Raw genomic sequence first — 13,386 nt, 5'->3', positions numbered from 1 at the left:
TCCAAATGTCAAAGCAGTCAAATTTTCTTAACAAGACTTCAACTTTTTTAGTTCACATTGAACAATCGTACGTTCTCGTTTTATTTTCAGACAAAAAAGTTGACCACCTTTCTGGTCCCTATTGTGCTCTCAACATTGATACACGATTGGAAGGAAAATGTTTGAACCAAGCTTCACAGGAACCAGGAAAGCCTTCATTGACATGCAGCCTGTAAGTTAACAAAGACATTTCTAAAATCATAGTATTAAATAATTACATGTACGCATTTGCACATACACATACCCATGCTCAGTTGCATGGTGCCTCACCACCAAAACTGCCCTTAGATCTAGCAATATCCTGAAAAATGTATTGTATGTTCGCAAACAGTATGCCATTTTTCAGCTGTTTCGAACTTCTTTTTGGCTCGGAGGGAAGATTAAAAAAGAACTTCTCAGTGAGTATGCCAGGGCCTTTATGGGCACCTTGAGAAGGAAGTACAGTAACACTACAATAAGGTTCTTGGCCTATTTGTTAACATTAGTAAATGCATTTATTGCACTTGACCCATCTGCAGAGCACTGTACATACACACTACTAATGTACACACGCTGTATAAATGATGAGAGAATTATTTTTTGGGTGAACGAATTTAACCACTGTGTGTTAACATTAATGCGTTATGAACTAACAATGAACAAATTTCATAAATTTATATTAACCCAAAATATTGTTCATTGCTACTTTAATGTAGTTAACGAATGTTATCGAATACAAAGTTATTGAAAAGTGTTATTGAAAATGTGTCAGATGTGTAATGATTTTACTGCTCCTAAAGATGTGTATTTAAAGGTTTCAAACTTAGTCTTCATCCATTGATGCATAGTCATTTCTGTTTTTACAGGTCGGTACCAGTGGCTGATTTCCTGCACTGTGCAAAATATGCTATTTTTCTATACACACTGATGGTTGAAAAAAAAAACAGTCAGTGCTTTCAAGCATTTGTTGTCATTCACTGAGTAGGGCTTCAACAAAATACATTGCAAGGGCACAGTGGACATTTGCTTCAAAGCGTTCTACGTCTTAAATATTAATTACCCCAAACAGAAAATTTGAGTGAATTTCTACAGACTGGAAACTTGTTTACCCAAACAGACAATACATTTATACCTTTTAAATTGTTATTGTAGTCTGCCTGCCTCTCTCTCACTGTGTGGTTGTGGTAAAGTAATTTTGAAGACTAAGAATTCTGTTTTAAATTTTCAACCCAATTTGGGTATATTTTTACCCAGAATGCTGCAATGACTCTGCAGCAAAGTTACTGATGACAACAGTCCAACAGTTGGGATAGTCATTAAGGGGGAGCAGAGGTTTATGATGTTTCAGATGTAAAGACAAATTTACCTTTTAGGTTTTCTTGCAAATACAGTTGTGCTCAAAAGTTTGCATACCCGTGGAGAATTGGTAATATATGTACCATTTTTAAAGAAAACATGAGTGAGTAGGCAAAACACATTTCTTTTATTTCTTATGGGATTCATATTCAACTGTAGGTTATAACAGAATGGCACAATCATAAAACAGAACATGGCAACAAAGAAAAAAATGAAATGACCCCTGTTCAAAAGTCTGCATACCTTTAGTTCTTAATACTGTGTATTGCCCCCTTTAGCATCAATGACAGTGTGCAGTCTTTTGTAATAGTTGTCTATGAGGCCCCAAATTCTTGCAGGTGGTATAGCTGCCCATTCGTCTTGGCCAAATGCCTACAGGTCATGCAAAGTCTTTGGTCGTCTTGCATGAACCGCACGTTTGAGATCACCCCAGAGGGGCTCGATGATATTAAGGTCAGGAGACTGTGATGGCCACTCCAGAACCTTAAAATTTTTCTGCTGTAACCACTGGAGGGTCAACTTGGCCTTGTGCTTAGGGTCACTGTCGTGCTGGAAAGTCCAAGAGTGTCCCATGCGCAGCTTTCGTGCAGAATAATGCAAATTGTCTGCCAGTATTTTCTGATAACATGCTGCATTCATCTTGCCATCAATTTTCACAAGATTCCCCATGCCTTTAGAGCTCACACACCCCCAAAACATCAGTGAGCCACCACCATGCTTCACAGTGGGGATGGTATTCTTTTCACTATAGGCCTTGTTGACCCCTCTCCAAACATAGTGCTTACACAGAAGGGAGGTTGAACAACTGGCTGTCTGGTGCAGTCAAAACAACCTTGAGCTGAACATGCTCAAAACGGTGGAGATGATTGTGGACTTTAGGAGGAACACCCTGACACTGACCCCCCTCACCATTCTAAACAGCACTGTGGCAGCAGTGGAGTCATTCAGGTTCCTGGGCACTACCATATCACAGGACCTGAAGTGGGAGACACATATTGACTCCATTGTGAAAAAGGCCCAGCAGAGGTTGTACTTCCTTCGCCAGCTGAGGAAGTTCAACCTGCCACAGGCACTGCTGATACAGTTCTACTCAGCGGTCATTGAGTCTGTCCTCTGCACTTCAATAACTGTCTGGTTTGGTTCAGCTGGGACATCAGAAGACTACAAAGGACAATTCAGACTGCTGAGAGGATTATTGGTTGCCCCCTGCCCCCCTTCAAGAACTATACACTTCCAGAGTGAGGAAAAAGGCTGGAAAAATTACTATGGACCCCACTCACCCTGCCCACTACCTTTTTGAACTGTTGCCTTCTGGCTGACACTTCAGAGCTCTGAGCACCAGAACCGTCAGGCACAGGAACAGTTTCTTCCCTCAGGCTATCCATCTCATGAACAGTTAAATTGCCCCATTGAGCAATAACTATCTTTTTTATATTTATCCAACACATCCAGCCTCTTCTGCCATTTCATTCCTCTGAAAAAACAAAACAAAAAACAAAACAAAAACATTTGCACTGTAAATTGTATTTTGCACTGTACATAACAGATTACAGATTTTTATTAGATTTGCACTACTTATGTGTATGTGTGTATGTATGTATGTATGTGTGTGTGTGTCTGTGTATTTACGTATGTGTATAATTATTTTTTATTTTTTATTATTATCTATGTCTTGCTGCTGTTTTTGTATTGTTTTTGTATTGTTGTACACTGGAAGCTCCTGTCACCAAGACAAATTCCTTGTATGTGTAAGCATACTTGGCAATAAAGCTGATTCTGATTCTGATTATGGTTGTGACCATAAAGCTCTATTTTGGTCTCGTCACTCCAAATTACAGTGTGCCAGAAGCTGTGAGGCGTGTCAAGGTGTTGTCGGGCATTTGTAACCGGGCTTTTTTGTGGCATTGGTGCAGTAAAGGCTTCTTTCTGGCAACTCGACCATGCAGCTCATTTTTGTTCAAGTATTGTCATATTGTGCTCCTTGAAACAACCACACCGTCTTTTTCCAGAGCAGCCTGTATTTCTCCTGAGGTTACCTGTGGGTTTTTCTTTGTATCCCGAACAATTCTTCTGGCAGTTGTGGCTGAAATATTTCTTGGTCTACCTGTCTTTGGCTTGGTATCAAGAGATCCCCAAATTTTCCACTTCTTAATAAGTGACTGAACAGTACTGACCGGCATTTTCAAGGCTTTGGATATATTTTTATATGCTTTTCCATCTTTATAAATTTCCATTACCTTGTTATGCAGGTCTTTTGACAGTTCTTTTCTGCTCCCCATGGCTCAGTATCTAGCCTGCTCAGTTCATCCACGTGAGAGCTAACAAACTCATTGACTATTTATACACAGACACTGATTGCAATTTAAAAAGCCACAGGTGTGGGAAATTAACCTTTAATTGCCATTTAAACCTGTGTGTGTCACCTTGTGTGTCTGTAACAAGGCCAAACATTCAAGGGTATGTAAACTTTTGATCAGGGCCATTTGGGTGATTTCTGTTATCATGATTATTTAATAAGGAGCCAAATAACTATGTGATAATAAACGGATTCATATGATCACTATCCTTAAATAAAAGACAGTTTTTTTTGCATAAAAATATATTTAGCATATTTTCAAAATCAATGGCAAAATTTCAAAATTTCTGCCAGGGTATGCACACTTTTGAGCACAACTGTGTGTGTGTGTGTGTGTGTGTGTGTGTATATATATATATATATATATATATATATATATATATATATATATTTAATTAATTTGTGTTCACAGATTCACACAGGAGATCATGTTTTAATGTGTTTTAGTGTGGCATGTTAGTTCAAATGTTCATGTAAAAATTGCTAATTAAATAAGTAGCTAACAATGTTTGCACATTCTGCTTAATTATGAAGTTTACAAAATGCATTTGTCTTTGCTACTGTCATTTTTTGTTTTTAAATTTGTATGTGATGTTGCTGCTGCATTGTAAACTTCACAGGTACTATTTCAAAACTTTATTTAGTGTTTATCATTAAGACCAAATGTAACTGTAGTTCATGGTGAAATAACAGGTACTGTTCCTCTCTTGTACATATTTTGATACCAAACCTGTTTCTTTGTACTCCCATTTGTGTTTTAGTCTATATAAGTTGGTGTGTTTTTGTGTTTTTGTATTTTTCTTGGATACATTTACAAATGTATTGCTGTTCAAATGTTTAATGAATTTGTAACATTGTAATATGAATAAATATTTTGAAAAAAACACTTGTTGACTACACATTTTATAATAAATAGGCTATATTAGGAAACTTGGAATATAAATTTTATGCATTTGAAAATTAAGTGTAGCTAACTTAAAAATCTTTGTAGCCTATCAGAAAAAAAAGTAAATATTACTTGATAAATATTGCCATTATAAAAAAAAAAAAAAAAAAAAAAAAGGCCTGTAAAGTTATACATTTGAGTTGGCATTACATGTAAAGTCTAGTATGTCAAACAAAAAATTAAGTTCAAAACACTCAAAAAGCTGATGCAAATAGTTGCCTAAATTATTTTGAGTAAAACCAGCACAATATTTTTTACAGTGTAACAATGATTTGAATTCATTGTCTGTCCATAAAGGGATAGCTAGTTGTAACAGTATAAAGGACGGGCAAGGAGGAGGCGGGAACCGGCAGAACAGTCAATGTAAACTTTAATGAGAAACTCAACTTAAATCAAACGTAAACAAACACAGACACATATGCAGCGCAGCTGCATGCAACTCTCTCTCTCCCGAACTGGCATCTCCGGCTGCCCTTTATCTCGCTCTCCCGCTGATCAGCCGATTCAGCGCCGGCCTTGCTTCATCATGGCCCAGCCACACCTTCCTCCTCATTGCACTCCTCCTAATTCAGGCTGGGGCTGACTAAATCCCCCCATCTCTGGAGGGGAGATGCTGCCCTTCCGGCTGTTTTGTCAGCTGGGCAGTCCTTATCCATATTGGCCTCACACAAGGGTGAAACAGAGGTGAGATAGTGTACCCTTGACTGTAAGCTCAAATAGACCTAATCTAGATAAGTATCACCAAATGGCTTGAGGCCTTGTGAGCTCCAGCATGCCTAATCTAGATAAATAGTATCACCAAAGGGCTTGATGCCCACCTGGTCCTGAGAACTAGAGACAGGTCAACATTCACGCACATTTTGATTCTTATCAAGAAAGAACTATGAAACAGGCATCATTTATCTGTGCTCATCCTGAATGCTAGATTGTATATTACTGTAGTTTTTTTTCATGTGATATAATGTGAAAGACAGTAGACCACCTGATCTTATAGTGACACTTAAATTTGCAATCCCACAGGCAGCATAAAGGGATGATGTACGGATGCTAACGGACTCTGCATCGGGCAGGCAATAAAATAAAAATAAAATAAAACTAGTAGGCCAAATCAGACACAAGACAGACAATACGTATGGATATATTCATATCAAATCTCTTTCTAAGTATCTTTGTTTGTGTTCCACAGAAGAAAGAAAGTCATACAAGTTTGAGACCACATGAGGGTGAGAAAATGGTGAGAGAATGATTTTTGGGTTAACTAGTCCTTTAAAATCTCTTCAGCACAGCCAATCTGTATTTAATAGGCCAGTGTTGTGTATATTTTATGAGTGGTTTGGGAATATCTCTCTCACTCAGAGAATGCGATGCTGCTATAGTGGAAGCTGGACAACAGCTGTTCTATCTTAGACTCCAAACACACAGACATGTATTGGTTTTACAAAAAAAAAAAAAAAAAAATTCTTCTAGAATTATGATGTAATTGGCCTTGTGTGTATGATTTGATCAAAATGCTCAGGCCTTGTTTACACCAGGCATTAACATACATATTAAGTGATCCAATCACAAGTGGTTGACAGATTACCGTTTAATATTACCTGGTATAAACATGCATCTCAGACGTGTCTCTTGTAAACACTTGTAAAGAGATTTTGTTGAGGGTCTCTGATTCAGTTACTATACATTACTCACTATCATCAATGCATGATGAAGTGTGCACACTGTTGCTTCCAGATGTATTTCAAAATGTTATTACCACCACAAATGTGAAGTTTTGAGCAGTTTGATCATTGTTATTTTAGTCAAGATGCTGTTGTAACTAAACTTCAGATGTGCTTCACATGGGGCTCTATTTTCGTACCCACATTAGGTGCAACATTATGAGCTATGACCATGCGCTGTGTCTTATCCAAATATTGGATAAGACATAGCATTAAATTTAAGTGCAATTTTCGTGCATGTGCAATGCACAAATGGCCGTGGGTGGGAGTGTTTGTGCTATCTGTATTGTATGGGAGCAAACAATGGGTGTATTCACAAAAAAAAGGGGGAGGTCCATGTAAATGAAATGACGCAAAGCCTAATTTGCTTTTATGTGAGAAATAATTAATTCCGCTCAAGTCTAACTCAATTCGTGCATATGCAGTTTGCAGATTCCACCAGCAGATGCTACTGTATCAAAGTGCATGTATCTAGAATTACAATTGCACAAAAAATTATGTCCCTGACAATAAGACAATAAGTTCAAGGCAGTCAATCTTGGGAACACTCCCAAGCAGTTATTTTCTATGAATACAAGTGGCATAAAAGTACAGCTCCTATATACTTTAATGGGGAAAGAACAAAGTCTTCTATTTTTCTCTAGTTACCAATGTTTTATGTCTTATGAATGGGTACAACACCTAGACTTAGCGCATACTTGCATGAAAATACCAAAACTTTATGACTTTGCCACACTGACTTTACTCATTATTGCATAGCACTGTGCACAAGACATCATGGTCTTCAAATGGGGCCCATGATCTGTATGGGCTATTCCAATTTTTTTAGTTGGAGGGTTATTCTCTTTCAAAGCTGTATCTAACAGGCAATGTTTAAAACCCTTACTTACCGTTAAAATTATCACGTTTGGTGAGTAGGTGGTGCCTCACTGTTTTCCAGGACACATCAGGACAGATTAGTTTTTACACTACACATGTAATGTGGTTACATGCGTCTCTGACCACCTCTGAATGTGAGTTGGTTGTTAATAGGTGTAAATGACGCAATTTTTTTATTTTTTTATTATTGTTTTTGTCCTTTGTGTCTGAGTATTGGAAATGTATTTATGCTTACCCTCAGATATCAAATCCACACTGGTCTACAGCACTTGATCATCAGATCACGTCAGCCCAGCTGCCTGCCTATGGATGTGGTCACACTTCCTCAACACTTGCAGGAAGCTGGTTACTCCACACACATGGTGGGGAAGTGGCATCTGGGCTTCTACCAGAAAAACTGTTTGGCCACAGGAGATCAGCAGTTACAGAAATACTGAGTCTGGCTCCAACAATCATGCCACGGTCCAAATTACTGAGATCACATTTTTTCCACATTCTGATGGTTGATGTGAAAATTAACTGAAGCTCCTGACCCATATCTGCGTGATTTTATGCACTGCACTGCTGCCACATGATGATTGTTGGTGCCAGATGGGCTGGTTTAAGTATTTCTGTAACTGCTGATCTCCTGGGATTTTCACGCACAACAGTCTATCTAGAATTTACTCAGAATGATGCCAAAAACAAAATACATCCAGTGAGTGGCAGTTCTGCAGATGGAAACGCCTTGTTGATGAGAGAGGTCAGTAGAATGGCCAAACTGGTTCGAACTGATAAAGTCTATGGTAACTCAGATAACCGCTCTGTACAATTGTGGTGAGAAGGATAGCATCTCAGAATGCTATTGTTGGCGGCACGAGGGGGGATCTACACAATATTAGGCAGGTGGTTTTAATGTTGTGGCTGATCGGTGTATATCTAATGTTACAATTTAAAAGTAAATGCACATTGTTCTTAATAGGGGAAACAAACACCTTTTTAACACGACTACTTTTTAATCAAATTGTAATTCTGATAATATAATTGGTAATGAAAATATTTGCATTCAATTATAAGAGCCACATGAAGAAGCATTTTCACTATAGTGAATCCCACTGTATATATGCTAGAAAAAAAAAATCCAAAATAAAAAATAAACACAAAATAAAAATAAATGCTGAATCAACAACAATGGAGTACACATCAATATACAAATAACAGTGAAACCTTTTACAGTGTGTTGGCCGAGTGGTCTTTTGTTCTCAAGTTGTAGGCCTATGATATTTTGATCTGATGTCGCTTTGGATGCGATTGATTCCTGATTCAAAACCCATTTGTGTAAATCGCTACTGCATATCAGTGGATCTAAGAAACGGGTAAGCAGTTGATTCCATATTACGCAATTTCTATGAATCAGAGATTGGACCACGGCGTAGTACAGAAGCGGAACGCGTGTCTATGCAGGGGGTGCGTGGTCTCATGCTGCTCTCGTATTCTGCCTCTACCAGTGACCACAACAGATTAGAGCAAAGCATAATCAGCTTGAAATATTTTTGAACAAGTACACTCGCTAAATAGAGGTGGAATGTCTCAAGGGGATCAAACAAAAACTGCATCGGAGAATACAATAAATGGGATGGATTGACGAACAAGCATTTTTTTTCTTTTTGGAATCGAAGGTGCCGGTGTTGTGCCGAAATCGGTGACCTAAAGAAATTTGTGACTAGAGGTCACTGTTCATTAAATGTTCACGCGAGAACACGCCTGGCGCTCGTGCACGTCATCGTGAGCGTGCCTGGAGGAGAGTGTGTTGATGTGCTACAAAGAAAGCTGACTCGCCGAGTGAACGGTGAAAAACAGATTCCTTTTCTAATTAACGAGTGCCAATGAATTCTCTACTATCATTTTTTACGGTTTGTTTTACCATTCTGAATTTTATTTATTAGTCTGGTAAAGACGCTGGCTACCACCCCTGGAGTTCGCTAGTTCGAATCCCAGGGTGTGCTGAGTGACACCAGCCAGGTCTCCTAAGCAACCAAATTGGCCTGGATGCTAGGGAGGGTAGAGTCACATGGGGTAACCTCCTCGTGGTCACTATAATGTGGTTCGTTCTCAGTGTGGCGCGTGGTGAGTTGAGCGTGGTTGCCGCGGTGGATGGCGTGAAGCCTCCATGGCACCTATGTCTCCGTGGCAACGCGCTCAACAAGCCACGTGATAAGATGTGCAGGTTGACGGTCTCAGACGCGGAGGCAACTGGGATTCGTCCTCCGCCACCCGGACTGAGGCGAATCACTACGTGACCACAAGGACTTAAAAAGCACATTTGGAATTGGGCATTCAAAATTGGGAGAAAAAGGTGGGGGGAAAAAGAAGAAAAATAAAAAACACGATGTGTAGTCTGATGCTTTTAAGTGTTAATTATTCATTTTAATTATTTGTTGTATTTTAACATATTGTGTGTGTGTGTATGTGTGTGTGTGTATAGCCTATATATATTATTTTATATGTATATATACATACACTACCGTTCAAAAGTTTAGGGTCACTTACTCATTCTTTATTTTTTTCACATTTTAGAATAATAGTAAAGTCATCACAACTATGGAATAATAGAAATGGAAATATGGGAATTATATTGTGACTAAAAAAATCCAAAATAAATCAAAACTATGTTATATTTTAGCATCTTCAATGTGGCCACACTTTGCCTAGATTTTGCAGAAATGTACTCGACATTTTCTCAACCAACTTCTTGAGGTATCACCCTGAGATGCTTTTTAAACAGTATTGAAGGAGTTCCCATTTATATGCTGGGCACTTATTGGCTGCTTTTCTTAATTATTCGGTCCAAGTCATCCATTTCAAAAATGTTTTATTTATTTATTTTTTTTAAAATAACATTTTTGTTTTGTAATTAAATAAATTAATATGTTGGCACAATTATATTTTTGTCTACAAAACTAATTTCAAATATTTAAGCATACACCTTCAGATCAAAAGATTTTTAAGATCATGAGAAATATTTCAGGCAAGTGACCCCAAACTTTTGAACGGTAGTGTATATATGTAATATATTATCTGTATTAATATTATTATTATTATTATTATTATTAAATAAAATATTATTACTATCATTTTCACAAAATTCACTCTGGTGATGTCTAAACTCCTCTGTGTCATACCCCAGAAAGCATTTTGGTCTGATGTGAACAGTTGCAGACATATAGCAGGGTCACCAAATCTGACAGGGCAGTATTAGAGGTTACCAAAATCCGTTACCCCTCTCTATTTCACACAGAATGGCTTTAATGTTACCCAAATTTACTCTTGTGATGCCTGGACCTCTCTATTTTCTATTTTCTATTTGGTTTCCTAGAAACCGCATTGCTCTGATTTGAACTGCCATAGAGATACAGCAGGGTCACCAGATCGGACAAGGCAGTAACATATTTGTAACATACAGTATTCACTATTAATAGTAGAGCTCTTTTTTTAATATGACCATTCATTTCAGTTACTTGAATAAGGAGCTCAATGGCAGACTTACATATGTTTTCACACACACACACAAAAAGACATTAAAGGTTCTTAAAGTGAGATGACTCTGTGTAAGGTGTTTTAAAGGGTTTGTGAAGTTTATTCACAAATGGAAAAAACACACACTTAGTTATATATATATATATATATATATATATATATATATATATATATATATTATATATATATATATAAATCAAAATATATATCAAAATAGAACGAATTATTACTTCAGTTGTTGCTTTGAAGTGAATGTGACAATTTATGTAAGAATTGTTTACACTGAAATTTGCTCTGCTCATTCTCGTCTATTGACTCACTAAGGATGCGCCTTACCCAGTTGATGGTGAGCAACGTGTCTGGAGCGACGCCTTCTTCTGAGGCTTGTTGCCATCTTTCATGCCACAGAAGTGGCACAGGTCAGACAGATCATCTAGATAAAATACAGGCGTAGAAAGGCCGGACCAAGATTTAACATCTTATGTAAATTTGAGTAGTTACATATAACAGTTGAAAAGTTTAATATAAAACACTAACGAATGTAAACACTGGTACTTGTTTATCATAGATATTAAATAGCAAAACCTTGTAAACAAATGTATAAAAAACTAAGGAATAAAACCTGTCTTTTCAAGGAGAGTGAGTGCTATCTCCTTTCTGTATTTTTCCAGGTCATTGGTACTAGATGGGAAGTGAATGCCATCAGCTGTCTTTTCATTAAGGACATTTTCAGCAAACTAAATTAAAAGACAAAAACATTAAGTTAAAAATAGCAAGCTATATTAAATTTATCAGTTAATAAAATATATGTAATCATTTAAATTATTATGACAATTAACATAATATTGATATTAACTAAATTACATTAAACTTATTATATATTTTTAACAACAAAAACGAAGAACAAATTCCAAAGTCTAAACATGAATTCTAGTTTTTAAACACGCATCTTAAGTGCAACACATTTGTATTGCTTTCAGTACAGTTCAACATTAAATTTGTGTTTTGGTGATTAAAGCTGTCTTGTGCCAAAGTCAGGCATTTGCCATTTCACATACAATAATACATACTTTCAGAGCAAATACACCTCATGTCATTCCATCTGCTTGCACTAGGTGAGGAAGCGTCTCAGAGGTCCACCTTCCGACTGCACAGCCTCGGCTCCGCATAAATGCTCTTTTAAAAAATCATTCAATTACTCCAATTCATTACTGTCAACCCAATCATTACTGTTTCACACAGAATGGCTTTAATGTTACCCAAATTCACATACTTTCAAATTGGGTGTAAAACATTTATTGTTAAAACAATTTATTTTGTCTTTGTTTCCAACAACATAAATAAAAATAATAATAATAATAATAATAATAAATTGGACCTCTGCACTGTTCCGTTAATTTTTTTCCACCAGGCCATTGGTTTGTGGGTGATAAGGGGCACACAAGCTCCTCTTGATGCCCAGTATTCTGCACACATCACTGTTGATCTGAAAATAGATAGACAATCGAGAGTTGCTCTGGAATCCTAATTGTAGAAAAAAATTCATATTTTAACATGTATTACGGTATGTAAACAATGAGTTCAAGAAAACTACTTATGTTTAAAGGTGAAGATAGTAATTTTGGTGCCAGCAGTGTCTCCAAACTGAATTAAAATAATAACCAGATTACAGGTACATTATCTGAAGAAAAGTCAAGTGGTGCTTGCCAGTGGCAACTGCTTGCTGCCCCAAATTTCTATGGCATTCAGATCTGCAGATATGATCACTCTGATCACTTTTCAATGTAAGTCTATGGGATTTTTTAGCCCGGAAGGCGTGAATTGTACGCCCGATTGCTCATGTCCATAGCACAAACGGTGCAGGATGATTTAGATGATTAGAAGAAGATGTATGTGAGATAATAATAGTGATGCAAACACCACTAATGGCTGTTCCCCTATTCTGTTATTGATTGTACAAACTTATATTCCCACCCCAAAATCATGCCATTGGTTAAGTCAGAAGTTGACATTTCAGAATAGTTGATCAAACAGCTATAGTATTTGCACTTTTCAGAGAATCGGGTAATGAATGGCTTACTTATAGTTGTATCTGCACATTAAAGAATTACACACTTCACCTTTAACTTTGACATTTAGCAAAATACATTTTTAATGCAAACTTACTGGATTTCAATTCAGGGGTGGAATGCTCATGACCAATAACACTTACGTGCACATAATGCATTATCTGTTGTCAATGTCAAAATATCCAGTTAATGTTAATAACATGTTAATGTAACCCAGCTAGCTGAAAATTAAAGCTTAGGTTCTCAGGAAAAAAAAAAAGTTCTATGTCACAAAGTCTTCCTAATTTTTAAAATGTATGACTAAAGTTATGTTGCACACTTGTGCACAAGTTGCGGGATTGACTGGCATAGTGTGAAATGTTGCCTGGTGTCATTATTTTTATGATTAATACATTTACTTTATGATATATATATATATATATATATATATATATATATATATATATATATATATATATTATATATATATATATATTTTAACCATTTTACAATATATTAAAATATTTGTAACAATGTTTAATAATTTCA

General features: G+C 36.7%; 1 long non-coding RNA gene across 1 annotated transcript; it reads right to left on the bottom strand.

The window, feature by feature from the left end:
- Positions 1–11,081: 11,081 nt before the first annotated feature.
- LOC127429176 (uncharacterized) lies at positions 11,082–12,257 on the bottom strand. Its single transcript, XR_007895241.1, has 3 exons — positions 11,860–12,257; positions 11,412–11,526; positions 11,082–11,222 (listed from the first exon to the last, which is right to left on the bottom strand). It is a non-coding gene; the product is annotated as an uncharacterized LOC127429176 (long non-coding RNA).
- Between the last annotated feature and the right edge of the window lie 1,129 nt (positions 12,258–13,386).

Source organism: Myxocyprinus asiaticus, chromosome 38 (genome assembly GCF_019703515.2).
Source record: "Myxocyprinus asiaticus isolate MX2 ecotype Aquarium Trade chromosome 38, UBuf_Myxa_2, whole genome shotgun sequence".
NCBI classification, from domain to species: Eukaryota; Metazoa; Chordata; class Actinopteri; order Cypriniformes; family Catostomidae; genus Myxocyprinus; species Myxocyprinus asiaticus.
Note: the sequence above shows the minus strand (reverse complement) of the source record. Positions and strands in the feature narration are given on the sequence as shown.